Below are 19,048 nucleotides of genomic sequence, written 5' to 3' on the forward strand. Positions count from 1 at the left end.
CATGTGTGAGTGAACGAGACCCAGGACTGATGCTATTAGAACAATTTTGCAAACAGTGGCTGTGTCGACATGTGCATTAACAAGTTTTAGTTAATGTACATTAAATCTAGTACCTCCATTGTGAGGTACTAGGAAAATGAGCATCAGCCTGTCTTAATGAACATTAACTGAAGAGCACATTTGTTCAGTGACTCTTTAATGCGCATTAAAATAAGCTAACATGCATTGAAGCGCGTATGTAAATTCATCCAGTGAGAACCAGTAAGGTGTTAACCCTTCCCCTCAAAGGACGCCCTATCAAGTCTGCTGGAGCATAGCAACTACCGCTCTCCAGTCAGCCTCCATATCTCATGTATCAGCATCCCTGTGCTTCAAAATGGTAGCGGTGGGACTTTAACTAACAGTCCTTTGACAAGCTTTAAATAAAGCACCCTGGCCACCATTTTGAAGTGCAGGGACACGGATACATGAGATGCTCTGGGCGCCTTAATTAGAGCAGCTTAGAGTTTTTACTGTGCCTTGATGCAGTTGTATGTATCCCCCCCCCACACACACACACACACACTCCTGAAACATGTATAAAAACACCCTCTGATTCCCAGTTGGTAGAAAAGGACTTCCTCTGTAATGTAGATCAAGATCTAGGGGTGAAAAGTACTTGATACAATTAGGTTTTATTTTGTAAAGAATGGGATCACTGTGGTGACATGGACATATCTGGAGAGTTTCTGAGAGGAGCTGCTAGGATCCTTCTTGGTCTTGCCAATAGGCCTCTTTCTCCATCCTTTCCTGACAAATCTGAGGCATCATTAGAGGGCAAGAGGTAGCCTGCTTTCATTTTATTACCATCTAATCATCTGCTAAGAGCTAGTGGCCTGCAATGAAGAGTCCTGATGAGGCTGGCTGGAGCAGCACGCTCCTGCTGCCTGTCACAGTCACATGTTAATCAGGGAACAGTAATTTGTGAGAACATTAATAAATACAAATCACTCCCCAGGCTCGAGCTGGGGACCATAATACATTACTTTACCTCTCAACAATAACAGTCCTTATTATCCAGCAATGAGATGCTCCTGTCAAGGCATTCAAGGATGGCCACATTTGATGAAGACAAATGATCCCCTTCAAAGGAGCTCCGGGCCTTCATTTGGCTTAATGGCTGGCTAATATGAAGCATGAATTTAATCAGAGCACCAGCTTCTGTCACGCCTGGGCCTTGAAGTTGGGTAATTGGAGGCAGGTGCTAAGTACAATTTAAATGAAACATCTAGTTAATAAGGACAGTTTACAACAAGCAACTTATCCCCCTTCCCAAGCTCCCTTGGAGATGTGGAAGCAGCCAGCTGTGCCTAGGCACAGAATGACTTAATTTCTCAGCACTCCTTTCCTTCCGCCTAACTCTGTGCTGCTGTTCTAAGTTTTCCACACGTCCCAGCTGTAGTGATGTTCTCAGAGATTAAGGAGGGTACCACAGGAATGACAGAGCTCTGCACATGCTAGATGGGGGAGTTAAGTCAACATCTTTAGAGAGTTTTATTCAAGAAATCCTACCTTTCCAGCACCCCAAGTACTGCTGATAGATTGACGAAGCAGCCAAGCACAGATGTCTTTCAAAATGTATGCCATGTCTCAATCCCAGGTTGCGGGCTTAAATCACTGGATGAATTTTCTGGCCTGTGATGTTAGACAGACTAGATAGTAATCACATGTCGTTTGGGCCTTAAAATGTATACAAATAAATAGTTCCAGCTCCTTCCCTCATCTGGTCTCTTTATAAACAAGTATAAGGATACTGTAAGGACTGGGTCATAGTCTGGCCTAGGGGTAAGCCACCAGTGCAGAGCTAGAGACAAGAGCTGGGGAACCCAGAGCTATACAGAGGGGCAGGAGCTTGAGCCCAAGTTTCCAAACAGGAGGGGCAACTCCAAAGGCAGAGTCCAAATTGTAGGCTGAGTCAGGGACAATATTACCAAAGTTGAGAGGAGTTCCCAAAAGGCAGGGTCAGAAACCAGATAACTAGAGGTCACAAGATCCAAAAAGGCTTTTTCCAGTCTATTTGTTTTACTACAAAAATATCACAAACTTAAAAGTTCAACAGGTAAAACTACCCTGTACACAACATAACCTTTCCTCTATCCACATTACATTTCCATGACATAAACAAACATTAACCATCCCTTCCATGCCAGCCCCTCTTATTCCTCCCCCACCAAAACACTGACAAGTATATTCTTCTTTGTGTAGGCCAACTAACAGGTACAAACTATAACATAACCTAAACTAAACGTCCCATTCATAAGACTCACCTGGCATCAATTTTATACACCAGGGTAACACTCTTAACACCCTCCTTATAGCCATCCCTCTTCAGCCTATTCAGTTTCCACCACCTCCCACACCAGTAAAAAAAAAAAAAAAAGTCCCTTTTCCTCATCCTTGTCCATTTGCCATGTGTCCAGTCTTCCATTTCCATATAGTGCCTAGTTGCTCCTTCACCAGGCCTCATCTGACTTCTCTTCCCCATATCCTACATTTTTGGCCATGATACTTTTTCAGCCAACTCAAGGCTAGCCTTAAACAGTCTGGATCATAAAGGGCAAGGATTTAAACACTAACAACTTCTGCACCATCCATAAACTTAAACTTGCCACTGATTTGTGGACTGTTTAAAAATTTTTGGCAAGATACTGTACAGTACTCTGTCACTGGTCAGCCACTGTCCCTTGGCTACTCACGAGATTAGTCCACTGACCTTGTTCCACACCTCTTTAGCAAATGTGCAGCCACAAAACAGGTGCACCTTGCTTGGTCTCTTCCTGTTCACGCAGGTCCCTTGGACACTGCAAGGTCCTCCCAAGGTGCCATGAATACTGGGTCATCCGTACTGCCAGGATCTTTCATGCTGTGAGCCAATTCAAATCAATATGATCTGCTACCATCATCTTGATGATGCTGGTCCCCACCTGCTTAAAGTGTTTGTACAACAGATGTCGCATTGGTGCCAACACATCACCCACCATCACCTTCACTTTCCGAATCATCTTTTTTTGGTCCATCAAGATCCTTGCCTCCATTTCCTTCAGCCTGTACTTCATCAAAACAGCTTCCATGCATCTGGACGAGGGTGGGGGCACACCGCACCCACGGGCATGCATCAGGGCCCCTGTATACCATCAGCTTCTGCAACGTAGTTCTGGCAAAGTACCTTGTGAAAAGCCCAGGCTTTATCTTCCCAGCCACTGCTGCCTGGCAGCATGCACTCACCAGTTTCGCATAAACAAGTAGGTATATGTCCCGTAGTCACTGCTGGCTTGAAAATGGCATTTAAAGGTCTGTTTTTTGGGAATTAGCTTATAGGTATAGATATATGTATTGTAAGGGTTTAAGATGGGCAGCCGGGCTTAACTGATTTGTAAAAGTCTGGGTTTCACACACAGAGTTCCATGTAGCCCTGGAAGCAGACCGGCTGTCTAGCACAATAAGGCCAAAGGATGGACATAGCCTGAGAATTGAGGGGGGCCATTCCAGAACATGAAATCACAGCCTTCAAGGCAGACAGGTTGTCTAACACAACAAGGACACACACCCTGGGAACCAAGGAAGTATGTACCATACTGTCCCACAACACAAGATAAGTGAAACCATCTACAAGGCCCCAGAGCAGAGTGGGGCCTGAGTCACAGTTTTGGGGGAATAGACCAAATTAGGAAAAGGCCCGGAAGGCTACGTGGACATGTGATCACAGAGAGGCAACCAACCAGAGGTAGCCACAAATGAAGAGTCCTCAGGAGTCATCAGGAGGGAAGGAGAACACAAAAGCAGAGACTTGAGATTAACCAAGGGTCCCTCCCATCCCTCCCTTTGTTCCTTCTGGTCCCTCCCTGTCCCTCCTTCTCTTCCTTGAGAAGGGTCCCCATCCCCATCCCCCAGGGAGGGTCCCCATAGCCACTATGGACCAAAGGCATACCAGCATCCTGTCCCATGCACCCCACTGAAGCAGGGGCTGTGGGCCTCAGCTTCCCACTTCCTTAACACCTAAGAGAAAGAGCCTCGGAATGGAGCCTACATCCTGACCAGATGTACTTTGACTCTGATGACAGCCCTAGGCTTGGTAGATATAGAATTGTTTAATTGTTTGTATTGTTGCTTTTTTGTTATCGCTCTATATCAATAACCTTGCCTATTATCAACTGGCAGGCGTTGTGGTCAGTCTGAGGGTTGTGCTCACCCAGAACAAAGGTATAGGGGCTGAATCCAAATCCAGTGCCAACTGTCCCCATCCCCTGAGCTCTCTCATATTACACAGTTCATTCTAAGATAACCTTTCCCTGTTAGATGTCCAAAGAAAAAGTATACATTGCTTTGTGTAAGCAACATGCCTCATGCCTGCCACCATGGTGGCAGAAGACCAGCCCGGTATTTCATAGATTTCATAGATTTCATAGACATCAGGGCTAGAAGGGACCTCGGGAGATCGTTGAGTCCAGCCCCCGCCCAAAGGGCAGGAAGTCAGCTGGGGTCATAGGATCCAAGCAAGATAAGCATCCAATTTACTCTTGAAGGTGTTCAATGTAGGTGCTTGAACCACCTCTGCTGGCAGACTGTTCCAGACCTTGGGGGCTCGGACAGTAAAGAAATTCTTTCTTATGTCCAGCCTGAAACAGTCTCGCAGGAGTTTGTGACCGTTCAACCTAGTCATCCCTTGGGGCGCTCTGGTGAACAAACATTCCCCCAGATCCTGGTGGTTACCCCTGATAAACAAGGGGAGAATAACGTCCCGGGATTTGCTCGAGAAGCATCTATGGATGCAAGCCAGCGTTTTGGTCGCTTTATTAGCCGCAGCATCACATTGCAGGCTCATGTTCATCTTCTGTAGTGCTATCCAACGTAGCACTGCCGAGCCTATAAGGATGCTTCAGGGCCCAATGACATGCTCTTTGCAGCCAGGGATGCCTCCTCCCTCCCATGTCCATCAGCCTCCCTCTTCCCTGATTTTCTTTCTTCCCTTTTTCTCCTGCCTTGCCTTTATGTACTCCTCTGTTTTAAACTTGCTCATGCCCCTCCTCCTCTCCCCCAAGCTGCAGCTTTTGCCTCCTTTTCTTCACCTGCCTTCAATGCTTCTGGCTCCTTCTTGCTCTCAGTGGTCTTCTCCTCCTCCTTCTCTTCTCTCTGAATTCGCGCTGCCTGGGCTGCCTCCTCCACTGAGATACTTTGGGTTCCCTCCTTTAGTACCTCTTCTGCTGTTTCTTCTTCCTCCTCTAGAGCCTCCTTCCTTCCCTTCAGTTCCTTGGGATCTCCTCTGGTTCCTTAGGCTCTCTCTCCTGCTCCTGGGACTCTCCCGCTGATTCATTGGACTCTCCCTCTGGTTCCTTTGGTTTTCACTCTGCCTTCCCACTTCTGGCTTGGAAAACGTGGACTTCTCCTTCACATAAGCCTAGCACGCTTTTGCAGTATGGCCTTTCTGTCTACATAGTGCACACATTTTAACAAGGCAAGTCATTGTCAAGCAGCCCCAGTCCCCACATTTATGGCATGTCTTCAGTTGGCTGTGGTATATTACAAAGTCTTGCTGCACTCCCAGGTCTATAGCCAGGGGAAAGTGCCGTACCCCACCCAGGTCCCTGGGGCCAAAGCCCAAGATAACATGACCCCTCACTCTTCAGGATGAGAGAGGTTGCAATTTAACCCACTTCTGATAGTCAAGATGCAGGCAGCAGCCTCCTCTCAGGGTGGAAATGTCAGGGGTAAATGTCTTCCCAGGGCTTGGAGCCAAAAATTTCTGAGACCTTCCATTTAAACTGTTCATCAAACAAACCTCTTGCTTCTTTGCTGCTTTCCATTGCCCACCTCGGAATAGCCTGGAAACCCAGTGAAAGCAGATGGGGGTCAACCTGATGATGGGAGGGATATCTGAGGAAACAATCAGCATTTGGGCCAGATGAGATGTCCTCATAGCCATAGCTAGTGGCTGCTGACATGCCAGTCCCAGGAAGAGATGGTGCCAGGGAGGAAATGGCAAGGACACAGACTACTTTTTAATTACAGAAAGAGAAAAACTTGTAAATAACGAAGGACACTGAGAATCCGCCATTTCTCTTCCAGATGTTAGGGCCTCAGGTGAATAGGTGAGCCTGCTTGGATCAGATCAACACCACTTCACTCCACCCCCAGGAATCTCCTCTCAGAATTTGAACTGAGTTTCTGAACAGCTCCAGTTAATACTTTGTTACACTGTTATTCTGGTTTTTTGCGGCTTCCTCTGGACTTGCAGGTTCCAGCAGAGGATAGGAAGTGAAGTTCCCTGATCAGTACAATGTTTCTGATTCAGCGTGGACAGGAGATTGCATCCAGGAATTTTCAAGGTTGCCATATCTTTATGAGATGATGGCAAGCCTCACAATGCTTCATGTTTTCCTTAACTTCAGACTCTTGGAGTCATGTCATTATGGAGAAATCCAAGTTACTCGTTTCTAAAATGCGAATTTCTAGCCCTAGTTGTCAAGATGTAGTAAGCTTGTTCAGTACCTAGGGCAGAGTGGGGGAGGGTGGGAATTATACTGACCACTAGAAAGTGGAGTGCGGAGGACGCAAATGGAGGGCTGCTGCTGCTCCTGGTGCTCTGTTCACCCCCAACTCTGAGGGCAGAGTTTGCCCTCCAGGGTGGGGGCCTCTTTCCACACCCACTTCACCCCCAGGTAACCTCTTGGGCATAGGACTGCCTGGTCCCTGCAGCTGGCAGCAGCTCAGGGCTGCCCCTGCCATAGCAAAGACTCCTGTGGGAGAAGGGGCCATGCTGGCTCCCCCTCTAAGTCAGCACCATTCCTGCTAGTTGTTATGGAGAAATGTTTGAAAATGTGATCCCTAATCCCTACAAAAATGACCAAAACCCTCTTATTTCTAAGATCACCTGATCTGTGAACACTCAAGGTAGGCAGCACAGGATGTGAAGTAAGCAGAGCTGAGTGAGCTGGCATCAGTGAGTGCCTGGCACATTTCACACACACACACACACACACACACACACACACCCTGTGCCCCCGCACCCCACTCTCACTCTTAAGTGAACAGGAGCCCAGTTCAGATTTTTACCAAAGTAGTAATTATTTGGATTCTTTAATCAAACAGGAAAATGCATAACAAGATCCAGACCCTACCAAATGGAATCCTTGCAGGACAGTCCTTATGTGCCCAATAACTCTCCTTCTCGAAGTTAAAAATTGGAGCTATGCAAATTCAAATGAGAAGTAAGGACCCCACTTTCAGCATGGGGTGTGAATCAAGCACTGGAGCAAATGACATTCTCAAGCACTTGACAAACCTTAACTCAAGCCAGGATATGTTACCTCAGTAAGGAATTCAGGACTGAGCAGAAATCATAGCTTCACTTTTCAATGGGATGTTTATGAGGCCCAAGTTTTTATCCTATCAGTCATGAATGGGCTTCGGAACCAAGGCCCGTGTCTTCAGCCAGCAACGTCTCAAGTTCTCTCAAACAGTGTTAATCTTTCACTTCCCCAGCTGTAAGCCAAGCTGTGATACAACCAGCTGCCTCTCAGAGATAAGAGCAGGTTTATCTCCCCTGGCATGAAAAGAACATTGTATTTGCTTTGTCCTGCGTATCTGATTTGGGAAAGAAGCACCTCCCAGCCCTGATATCTCTGTATGAACACTGATAGGGAACTGGGAATCTCCAGCTGCTTCCTGAACATGGGGCATGCTGTGCTTTCTCAGGCCTGCCAGGGAATGAGGCATCCTCTCTGCTAAAACTTTTCATCCCTACTCATTTGGGGTGGGCTCCTGTTCCATGTTGGTGAAGAGTCAGTCAACCAGGGCTTTGTGGATCTGGATAGCCAGCCATGGTGCAGGGCCAGGTTCACAGACATCAGTGGGGGGGCTCGCCCTCTCCCCCATCCCTGTGCCATGTCTGTTCATAATGCTAGATCCAGTCCATAATTGAAGTGCTCCTTCCAGCAGCCCAGCTGCCTCCCAGTAGGATCTCTTGAGCCAGGGCAAGAGGACATAAGCCAGGCCCCTGACTGCAGCGTGGGAGTGGGGGTGATGACATTGCAAAGACAAAATCAGAGACCCTTGGAGCATAGCATCCACTCTCCATCACCTCAAGGAATGGGGAGTTGTGCAAGAGGCAGGAATCATCCTCATCAGCCACATCCAAGTTGGTGGCCCAGTTGTGCCCTGGTTGCCTGGTATCTGTAAATGTGTGTCTGTGCGTGTTTGTGTGTTTGTTTGAATGTTCTGCATACCTGGATTCTCTGTGTGTGTGTGTGTGTGTGTGTGTGTGCGCGCATACCTGGTGGGTGCAGGGCATGCTGGGTGGGCATGTGCAGGATCGCTGGATGATGGCTTGTGGCCATGATAAGCTGCTACTGCATCAGGTCCTGGTAGATGGCCACAACATCCCCACCAGCCAATCATGTGGCTCAACTGTTCAGCTCCACTTGGGAGTCTTAGGCAGCCTGGGATGCCTGCAGGGCATGCTGGGAAGTATGCAAAAGCCCCCCTACCTGCTGCACTCAGGCTGGGCAGACAGGCTCTGAGCACTACCACCCTTTTCCCCCCCTCCCCCCCAGGCTAATGTGCACTCTGCTTCCTCCCAACCTAAACAGGGGTGCTTAGAGTAAAGCTTGAAATTTAGAGTGCTTTTACTGTGGGCTCCTTGAACGCCTGTACTCAGCCTTAGAGACCCAAACTGAGACCAGGTCCCTGCTCAGAAATTCAGTGAGAAAGATTCTCTGTCCCAAAAAGCTGACCAACTCAAATAGTAGAACTGGGTAGGGAATCAGATTTTTTCCCACTGGACCTTTGAAATTCTCCTGTTGAAATATTTTACTTTCCTCTGGGTCACTGCATAGTGAAATAGCCATTTCTTTTTCTTTTCAGTTTCACTTTGGGTTGGAGGAAGCAATAATTTGGGGGGGGTCTTTCAGGTCAGCTGGGGAATTTCAAGTAATAGTAAGAAGGGGGAAAAGAGGTGCAGTGTCCAACCTGAACTCCAGAGATTGAGGAAATAGCCAGGACCAGAACACGGTGCTCCTGAGTTGCTATGCAGCACCCTGTCCATTAGACCACACTGCCCTCATGCTGTAGCATTTGATTTACTGATTTCTGTTTTATGGGTGGTCAACACAATACAGGGAAAATATCCTACTAATGACAAATCCAGTGGGAAAAAATCCTTTGTGTGCCTATGATCATGACTCCCTTCAGTAGCTGGTCTAATCAAGGGCAAGATTTTGCTGTTTTGCTCCACCCAAGGCAATTTTTCCATGAGCATAAGCAGAAGGGGCTTAGCTTTGGAGTGCAGCAGTTTCCATATTCCCTTGCTGATTGTGCCCCTGTTGTTTGTATGGGCATATGGCCAGAGCTTGTTACATCCATACATGGAAATGGGTCATCAGGAAGAGCAGCTGAGCACCAGACAAAGGTGGTTTTGGCACATACAGATCACTACTTTGCTATTTTAGATGCCAGGCTTTCTGGGCAGCTGCATCAAATGCTTATGGCAGATGGAAGAAACATACATTTCATCATAAAATGGGATGCCAGGAAGAGACCTTGTGCAGTTTCAGATCCTTACATTGGCAGGGGAAAACAGGGAACTCTCAGGAGGCAAGAGCAGGAGGTTACACTGGTTGCCTTGAACGTGTGTGGCTCAGAAGACAGAGAGAAGGAAAGGAAGACAGTGAGAGGCTCAGTTTAAAATGTAAATCTGGGGCTTCTTCACATGCCAAACACAAGAGTGTTATCAGTGCATGTGCATACTTTGCAAGCATGTGCATATATGTATACACATGTAGGAAATAGCTCTGTGTTGTACCCATATTCATGGACTGCCTAGAAGAGACTGACAGGCAGTTTGTAGAGGACTCTCTCCTCCAAGCAGCAAGTGGGGCAGATCCCAGTGCTTCTAGGCCAAGAAGGAAGTATGAAATCAATTGCAGCAGTGGGCAAGAGACAAGACTGGGGCTCCTGGTGAGTTACATCTGGGTACAGTACCCCATTAATGAGCAGGAGCCATTCCACAATCAGCTCTTCTCCTCACCTTTCAGCCTTACCGGTGACTTCAGTAAGTGTTTGCCTGGGCATCACAAAGCAGAGTTATGTCCGAGATGGAGGTGCTCCCAGCTGTGAATGCTGGAGGCTGCTGTGAGCTCTGTCTGAGTCAATGTATACTCTGCTCCTCCTCGCATAGGGCAGGCAAAGGAGTGATGAGCCCCCAGCTACTATGCCAGTTTGCCAGAGCAACTTCCCAAGAGGCAGCTGACAGCCTGCAGGAGCAGTGGACTCTGGACTGCACTGCAAGTCCCATTCCAGCTCTGAGCTTCACACACCACAATTCCAGACAAGCCATTTTTCTTGGCTTTGCTTCAGTTTCTGGAAAAGGCAGTGAATAATGCTACCAGACTCAGGGCACATCTACACAAGATGCTACACAAATGCTCAGTAGTTTAATACTATTGTGAAGTAGCATGTCACATCAAAAGAGTGCTAATACCCTACTGTGCAGTAGAATTAGGCTACTGAGCAAAAGTGTCACTAAAAAGGCATTCTCCAGTGCTAATGCACAGTAGCACCAGTTACTGCACATTGATATTTATCACTTGATTATACAAGTACTAAATTTAATGTAGAGTAACCACAGTGCATTAATGAATGTGTAGCCGTGCCCTCAGGCAAGCAAAATAGTCTGCAACCTTCTGATGTAAGGTGCTATACAAGCTCAAACCACTATTGTCAAGCCTTTCCTAACAATGTAGCACTGCATTTGTTCCTTTCATACTTATGCTGTGGCCGTGGGAGATCAAGGCCCCTTCAAGACAACAGATGTCTGAAATTTGTGGCAAGTCCCCCTCCCCTACCTCCATTAACAGTCATTCATTTCCAGTCAGATGTTTTCTCTCTCTAATATACTTCTTGGATGTTTGTCAACTTCTTTTCATCATATTTAGTCTGTGCATCTAATCTCACTGAGATTACACACATTGCCTCTGACTGGGGAATCTTAGGAGCGTTGTTTTGCTAACCCTGATGCACAGGGGATGTTGCTGAGGGAGCTGGTGCAGTTGTGAACATGCACACTTTTATTTGATCTAAGAGGCCTTGGGCAGCATTCCTGGTGCTCAGAGCAGGAGCAGAGCCTGGGAGAGAAGGGTGGCCTAGTGAGGCAGGCCCTGCAGAAGGAATCGGGTACCAGGGTTCAGCTACCTGTTCTGCCATTGATCAGGCAAGTTGCTTCTGTCTTGGAGTCTATATAGTGCAGGCTTTTCTTGGGCACGTTACCCTGGGCTCCTGCTATGCAGTGACCTGGAGGAGAGGGTAAGCTGTGGAGCTCTCAGCCACAGGTAGGAAAAGCAACTGCTGTATAACAACTGCTAGTTGTAACTGGATAGAGATCAACTCATCACATAGAAGCAACCAAGCTGGGGTCAGATGTCAGTAGTTTTGAGCCTCTATTAGCCTAAGCAGGATCTGACCCACTGACACTGTGAAAGGTTGTGACCCCAGATCATGAAGACAGCCAATCCACTGTGGTTTAACAACTGAAAAAACTGCAGCACTGATGGAGGAAGCCCCTTGAATGCAGATCCTGCCCTAACCCTAGGAAGAGAGAGAAGAAAATGATGCCATCTAGTGGGCCCTGACAGAATCACAGGCCTTTCAGTCCTCACTCTGCCCAGCATTGGGAATTTACCCCTGAAACAAGCAGTTAGTGTAGGGGCAGGCAATTATTTCAGCTGGAGGGCCGCTTAAGGAGTTTTGGTGAGCTACTGAGGGCCACAAGTGTAGCCCCGCCCCTTGATAGGTGCCCCGCCCCTTGGTCACTATCTTGGTACCAGAAGTCCCTTACCCCTGACCTTTGTCACCAGAAGTCCCTTCCCTTTCCCCAGAAGCACTCCTTGGGGGCTGCCATCTTGGAACCAGAAAAAAACAAATCATATGATAAAAATCAAACATCTACTATAACATATTTTAATTTTATTTAAAAAATCATTTTTGTCCTATTTACATGCATTTGTGTAGTGTATATAGAGGTGATTGCATAATGCTAAAAAATAAAGTCTTACTCTTATATATTGGAGGGTGGGGGTGAGTCAGTGTGGGGTTTGTGGGGGTGGGGGAGGGTGTGAAGGAGTATCTGTATAGGGGATGTGTGGGGGTCTGGGGGGAATGCACGGGTGTGTTTGAGTGGGGCTATGGGGGCTGGGGGGTGGGTATGGGGGATGTGCCCCCCACACCCTTTCCATGGCACACAGCCCCTGCTGCCTGTGGAGCAACAAGCAGCAGGCCCTCGGGACACTCGTGGCCCACACAGGTGGAGCCCCCCGGCAGCACGCAATTCCAGCCACTTCTGGGATCTGCAAGTGCTGACATCAAGTGGTGCCTAGATACCCTGCCTCCATCACTTGGCCCTCCCACATCTGACGTGCAGTTCCTGGGACCCCGGCAGAGCCACATGCTGTGAGGGGTTGCCATGTATATTGAAGCCAGTGGCCTGGCGTCACTCCCTGCCCTCCCAGTCTTGTCTCTTGCCCACTGCTGCTGAATCTCCAGATCACCCAGGCCCATTGCCCGCACGCTCTCCCAGCCCTGGGTAATAGCTGCCCTGGGCACCCCAGTTGCTGGCACTTTGAAAAAAAAAGCCCTGACTCACCAGGTGCTGCTGGGCAGGGAGGAGATCCCCACTGCTCCTCACTGCCCCATGCTTCATGGGGGGCTCTGCACAAGCCCCCTGAACCCCCCTGTGCTGTCCCAGCCCCCCCCCCCATGGCTGACCTGGCCCTTTAAGAAAAACAAAAACCCTGCACTCACCTGTTCCTGCCTGGTGGGGGGTAATCCCCCACTGCCCCCTGCTTCCCCACACTGCATGGTGGGCTCTGCATGAGCCCCCCAGAAGCCCCAAAGCTGCTGCAGGAGTTGGTGAGTCCTGGGGATTTTTGAGGGGTTTTTTTTCTTAAAGGGCCAGAGCTAGGCCAGGTGGAGTAACCATGGCGGGGCTGGGGGAGGGGGCTAGGGTCAGGGAGCTCATGCAAAGCCCCCCATGAAGCGTGAGGCAGTGGGGGACAGCAGGGATTACCCCCCCACACCTCCTGCCAGGCAGCACCTGGTGAGTCAGGGCTTTTTTTAAGCCATGGGGGGGTGCTGGGGGAGCAGGCAGGGGATGAGGCCTGGCAGGGGTCCCCCCATGGCCCCCTTCTCCCTCTTCCAGCGCCCCCTCCCCAGCCCCCTACTTACCAGTTCTGAGCCCAGCTCCAGTTCCCTGCTGCAGCAGGTGGGGACTTCCCGAATCGTCCAAGTTCTCCAAATCTTTTCTGGCCTTTGAATTGATTTGGACCTTTTTATTGGTCCCCTGATTTGATTTGGATTTGGAGATTCGGCCACCAAATCGGGCTGAATCTCCTCCAAATCGAATCAGCACCCGAAGTTTCACATAGCCCTAGTCTTTGCCCCGTTCTCTATGCAATTCACTGCCCACCCAGTGTCTTCCTGCAGGGCATGAGGGGGCAGTTTCCGGTGCTGGGTGACAGAGGAGCTGTATTTCCCAGCCTGTCTCTTGGCTGAGCCCTTCCTACTCTAGCAGGGATAATTCCTTAAGGCCCTCTTGCAAAATTCCACTTGTGTTTCCGAGATGACCTCCTGCCCTGGATCCAGGGTGGCCAATGCAGAACATTAAAGCTCTTGACAGGGACTGAGAGAGCTTTCTGCTGCCATCTACTGGTGAGCAGAAAGAATTGGCTGAGGAGTGAGATCTGATCAAAATACTGGCTGTCTACACGAGAGGCAGACTGAAGAGTTGTTACTGCACAGTCATTTAGTATTTGCATAACCAAATGCTAAAAGACTGCGCAGTAATGTGCATTACTGTGCTGTAATATCCCCACGTTTTCTTTTCTGACACTATGGCACAGTAGTAACGAGATACCGCGTCACATCAGGGTTAGTGCCCCCCAGTGCTGCTGTAGCATCTCATGTAGACACAGCCACAGTGTATTTATCAGTGCAGGAATAATAACACAGCATACCTGTGCAGGGTAATCAACAGACACTCCACCCCTATACATGCTCCTCTCTTTCCAGGTCACCAGGGTCAGTTCACCTTGATCTAAGCACTGTCAGACACATTTGAGTACAAGAGCCCAAGCAGCAGTACAGCACAGCCTGCATCCTCATGGGGAAGATGGATGGTGTCCAGCGGTTCTGGAAAGGGTCTTTGGCTGTGGTTTGCTCTTAACTAGCAGAAGAGAGCTGAAAGGGTAGAAATGAAGCCACAACTGCAGCAGTTTTGCTGAGAGAGTCCAATAAGGGCCTCCCTACACAGCCCAAGAGCTACCTATTATCCCTGCAGCCAAGTATGGAGGAGACCCCTTGGGACAACCAAGACAGAATGGTCCTAAGAGGCTTGAAATGGATCTGCCCTAATTTTGGACTCTGCCAATTAGAGGCAAAAACACAGGTTAGCGCTCACAGCCAGATCCGTGCTTGGCCAGGGTAGAGGGAATCTGGCTGATGAAAATGCCTAGTGACCAGCGATTTCTGCAGGTGTGGGATGACCCATCTTGTAGGTGAGAGCTGATTATCTCACTAGACCTGTTACACCTTATGGTATAAGCTGAACAAATGTTAATCGGCTCAGTGCTGTTCGGCTTAGTGGAGCAGTCACACCTTAAGGCAAAAAACATTCTCTGACTGTCCTTCACCAGCACAGCTGTGACTAGTCACTAGACGCTTGGTCTGCAGGGGCAGGATTAGGAACTATGGGCAGGACCAGCTCATTATTGCTTGTGCTGTGAGGGGCCCAATGCTTGTTTTCTCAGGAGCCTGCCTGCTTGCGCTGTACCTCTTCAGGATGCTGGCTGACCAGGCACCACATGAGCTCCAAAGGATCAAGTCCCTGAGAGCTTAGACAGCACCCAGATAGCCAGCAGCCTGGCAAGCAATGGCATGGGCAGGGTGAGCTCCAGAGAAAAAAAGGATTGGGCCCCAGGACCCAGACACATGCCCTGGCAGGGCTAGGTAGGTGGAGCAGAGTAGAGCTCAGCAGCTGCACCACAGCAGCCCAGAGCCAGTTCCCAATGACCCTGCACTGTGCCAGGCTGGGCAGGGTCTAGCCACCAGCTCTACCTTCCTGGCTCACCTGCCAACAGCCAAAGTTGGCAGGTACCTGGAGCCCTTGAACCCCCTGTAGCAGCTGGGCAGCTCTAGGCACAGAGCGCAGGGCTTTGTGTTGCTCATCTGTACTAGCGCTCCACAGAGCAGGTAGGGAGGCTGCACTGCTCAAAACCACCTCCCCCCCAACCCCGGCTCACTGCTCCCACCAAGCAGAGCCAGAGATGCAACCCTGGAGTTCGCTTGCTCTGTTCATGCCCATCATTCTGGGAACATGCCTGGCATGGGGTACAGCTGCTGACAGGCAAGTCAGGCAGGGGAACCAGTGGCTGGACGCTGCACAACCCAGCAGAGCACACAGTCAGTAGGAATCGGCCTCAGGCTGCCACATTGCAGCCACCAGTTGGCAGGCACCTGGAGCCCCTGAACCCTGCAAAGCAGCTGGGTGGCTCTGGGCATTGAGTGTAGGATTCAATGCTGCCTGTCTGGGCTGGGGCTGCACAGAGCTAGCTGGGAGGTTGTGCCACTCACAGCTGCCTCCCAAGCCCAGTGGGAACAGAAGTCCCATCCCTGTACCACCTTCCCCACCCCCCAACTTCATAGATTTCATAGACATTTGGGCTGGAAGGGACCCCGGAGGATCATCGAGTCCAGCCCCCTGCCCCAGGGGCATGAAGTCAGCTGGGGTCATAGGATCCCAGCAAGATAAGCATCCAAATGTGTGTTGAAGGCATTCAAAGTGGGTGCTTGAACCGCCTCAGGTGGCAGTCTGTTCTAAACCTTGGGGGCCCGGACAGTGAAGAAGTTCTTTCTTATGTCCAGCCTGAACTGGTCGCAGTGGAGTTTGTGACCATTCGATCTTGTCATCCCTTGGGGCGCTCTGGTAAACAGTCATTCCCCCAGATCCTGATGAGCACCACTGATAAACTTATAGGCGGCCATCAGATCACCCCTGAGCCTGCGCTTTTCCAGGCTGAATAGCTCCATTGCTCTCAGCCTCTCATCGTAAGGTCTGTTTTCCCGACCTCTGATCCTGCGCGTGGCGCTCCTCTGCACCCTCTCAAGCTTCTCCACATCCCTTTTGAATTGCGGAGCCCAAAACTGGATGCAGTACTTCAGCTGCGGCCTCATGAAGGACGAGAACAGTGGGAGAATGACATCCCGGGATCTGCTTGAGAAGCATCTATGGAGGCAAGCCAGCATTTTGCTCACTTTACGAGCTGCAGCATCGCATTGCAGGCTCATGTTCATCTTGTGGTCAACCATGACCCCCAAGTCCCTTTCATCTGTAGTGCTAACCAGCGTAGCACTACCGAGCCTATAACCATGGTGCAGGTTTTTCCTCCCAAGGTGGAGAACCTTGCATTTTTCAGTGTTGAACACCATCAGGTTCTCGTCCGCTCATTTCATGAGTCTGTCCAGATCTGCCTGGATGCTTTATCCCAGAGTTTGGTGTTGTCAGCGAACTTGGCCAGTCCGCTTCTGACACCAATGTCTACATCATTGATGAAGATGTTAAATAATATAGGCCCTAGGACAGAGTCTTGGGGGACCCCACTGGTCACAGCACACCAAGACGATTGACTCCCATAGATCACCACCCTTTGGGTCCTACCATGGAGCCAGTTCCCCAGCCAGTGGATCATGGTGACAAGGCCGCAATTAGCCAGTTTAGCCAAGAGGTGATCGTGGGATACCAGATCAAAGGCTTTTTTAAAGTTGAGGTATACAATGTTGATCTCTTCCCCCTTGTCCAAGCGATAGGTCACTTGGTCATAAAAGGAAATGAGATTGGTCAAGCAAGACCTACCCACAACAAACCCACGCTGGGTATCCCTCAGGATATTGCCTTCAGCTAGTCTGTTAAGGATTGCCTCCTTGATAATCTTTTCCAAGACCTGTAGTTTGCCAGATCTACTTTCCTCCCTTTCTTGAAGATAGGCACCACATTGGCCTTCTTCCAATCATCGGGCACTTCACCAGAGCACCAAGAGCTCTCAAAGATCCATGCCAGGGGCTGAGCTATGATGCTCGCCAGCTCTGAGTACCCTTGGGTGTAACCCATCAGGGCCGGCTGACTTGAAGGTATCCAGCCTGTCGAGCTGTTCCTTCACGACATCAGCTGGGATGGAGGGCAAGGAATCTCCCTCACCCGGGCTTCCCTGACCCATAGTGGGCAGGGCCATCCCATGGGGCTGATGAAAAACTGACACAAAGTACCCATTTAGCAAGTTCACTTTTTTGGGCATCAGTTGTCAGTTGCCCCATCTGGTTTAGCAGGGGTCCAATGCTGCCCTTGCTTTTCCTCTGGCTCCCCACATATCCAGTTCCCAGACTGCAGGCCATGAGCAGAGCAGCAGGGCAGTCGTGCCATGCCTGGGCCTGCTGTGCCCCAGCATTCCTGCTGTGCCCCAGCTGCTGTGATGCAGCAAGACTTCAACTTGGGCAAAATATCTGTTTGGAACAGGAGCAAATTTAGTGGAACAGGAGCAAAATTAGGTAGACTAGAAATAATTCTGCCTTGGAGTGGTGTAACTTTAAAACAAATAATGAGTGTTCTAAGCCACTTAAAAGATGCTAACATGCAGCCAGTCCACAAGTTAAGAGCTCCAGAAACCGCCTAAAATTACCATGTAACAAGGTCCTTAGAAAAAGCAGCATCACTCTGCAGGACTGAGCACGTGTAGGGGGTAGGTGACAAGTGGGGAAGCTCTGTATGGCATGGCATTGCCCAGGCTTTACTGAACTCTGACTGTAGAGGTGTGCTAGATGGTGTCATCCAGCTTGATTTAAAACTTCAGTCAGGCAGCACAAATGGTACTGAGCTTGCATTAAATGGTTCTGGTTCATTGCCCTCTGCTTTCTTCAGCTGTGTCTGAAATCCTCCTGCAAAAAAGCCTGCTGTTATTACCAAAGAGCCAAATTTTCCTTTGCAGAACCAACTCCTGGTGGAACCATAGCAGTGCAGTGGCAGGGCCATGGCAGCCAAAGTGTCTAGTGAGTGCTGACCTGCAAAGTATTTACACTCTAACAGTGTAAACAGTGTCTCTCCTCTGGAACTCCTGAATCATTCTGCAAACATTTGCTAAGTTTAATGCATCCCCCATGGGAGAGGGTGACATGAAACCCTTTAACTACTAAGGCACCGTGTGGTTAAGTAGCTCATGGCTTTACAACAAGTTAGGATCAAGGTGAGTGATGAAACCCAGGAGTCCTGGACAGAGCTATTTGACCTCTTGCATTGTCATTCAAAGCAGCACTTTCTTTCCTTTTCCCCTGTGCAGCTACACATTCCTCAAGGCTTATGCAGAGTTCCTATTCAGCAAATAAAATAGCCAGATCCAATATCAGTAAAAAATTTCAGCCATAAAGTGCAGATACAAGCCTTGCTTGGGATAAAGGACAGCCTTGTGAGTAGGCAGTAGGCCTGTGCAAAGCGGCTAGGGTTTGCTTCAGATTTGGATTTGGCCGATTCGGGAGACAGTGATTAGATTTGGTGATCCAAATCACTGTCCCAAATCAATTCATCCAAATCTGATTCGGAAATTTGGCTGCTGCCAAATCAGCTGAATCCCTGAATCGGCCCCATCCCCCGACCACTCTCCCAGCCCCATCAATTGTTGCCCCACCCACCCCCAGCTTCCAACTCTTTGGGGAAAAAAGCCCAGCACTCACCGGCTGCTGCCAGGTAGGGGAGGGGCAATCCCTGCTGCCCCCCACTTCCCCATGCTACATGGAGGGCTCTGCCATGGGTCCCCAGAAAGCCGTGACAGCCACTGTAGCATCTGGTGAGTGCAGGGGTTTTCTTTTTCTTTTTTTTTAAAGAGCCAGAAGCAGGGGCAGGTGGGAGAGCTGATGGGGGGAGGATGGGGGGAGCAGGCAGGGGTCAAGGGTCAGGGGGCACTCAAGAGCCTGGGGGAGCAGG

General features: G+C 49.5%; 1 long non-coding RNA gene across 1 annotated transcript; it reads right to left on the minus strand.

Moving 5' to 3' along the window:
- Positions 1-365: 365 nt before the first annotated feature.
- LOC149859579 (uncharacterized) lies at positions 366-13,548 on the minus strand. Its single transcript, XR_016443580.1, has 3 exons — positions 13,252-13,548; positions 1,552-1,674; positions 366-1,243 (listed from the first exon to the last, which is right to left on the minus strand). It is a non-coding gene; the product is annotated as an uncharacterized LOC149859579 (long non-coding RNA).
- Between the last annotated feature and the right edge of the window lie 5,500 nt (positions 13,549-19,048).

Source organism: Crocodylus siamensis, chromosome 7, assembly GCF_052110815.1.
Source record: "Crocodylus siamensis isolate JL-2025a chromosome 7, ASM5211081v1, whole genome shotgun sequence".
In the NCBI taxonomy this organism is placed as follows: Eukaryota; Metazoa; Chordata; order Crocodylia; family Crocodylidae; genus Crocodylus; species Crocodylus siamensis.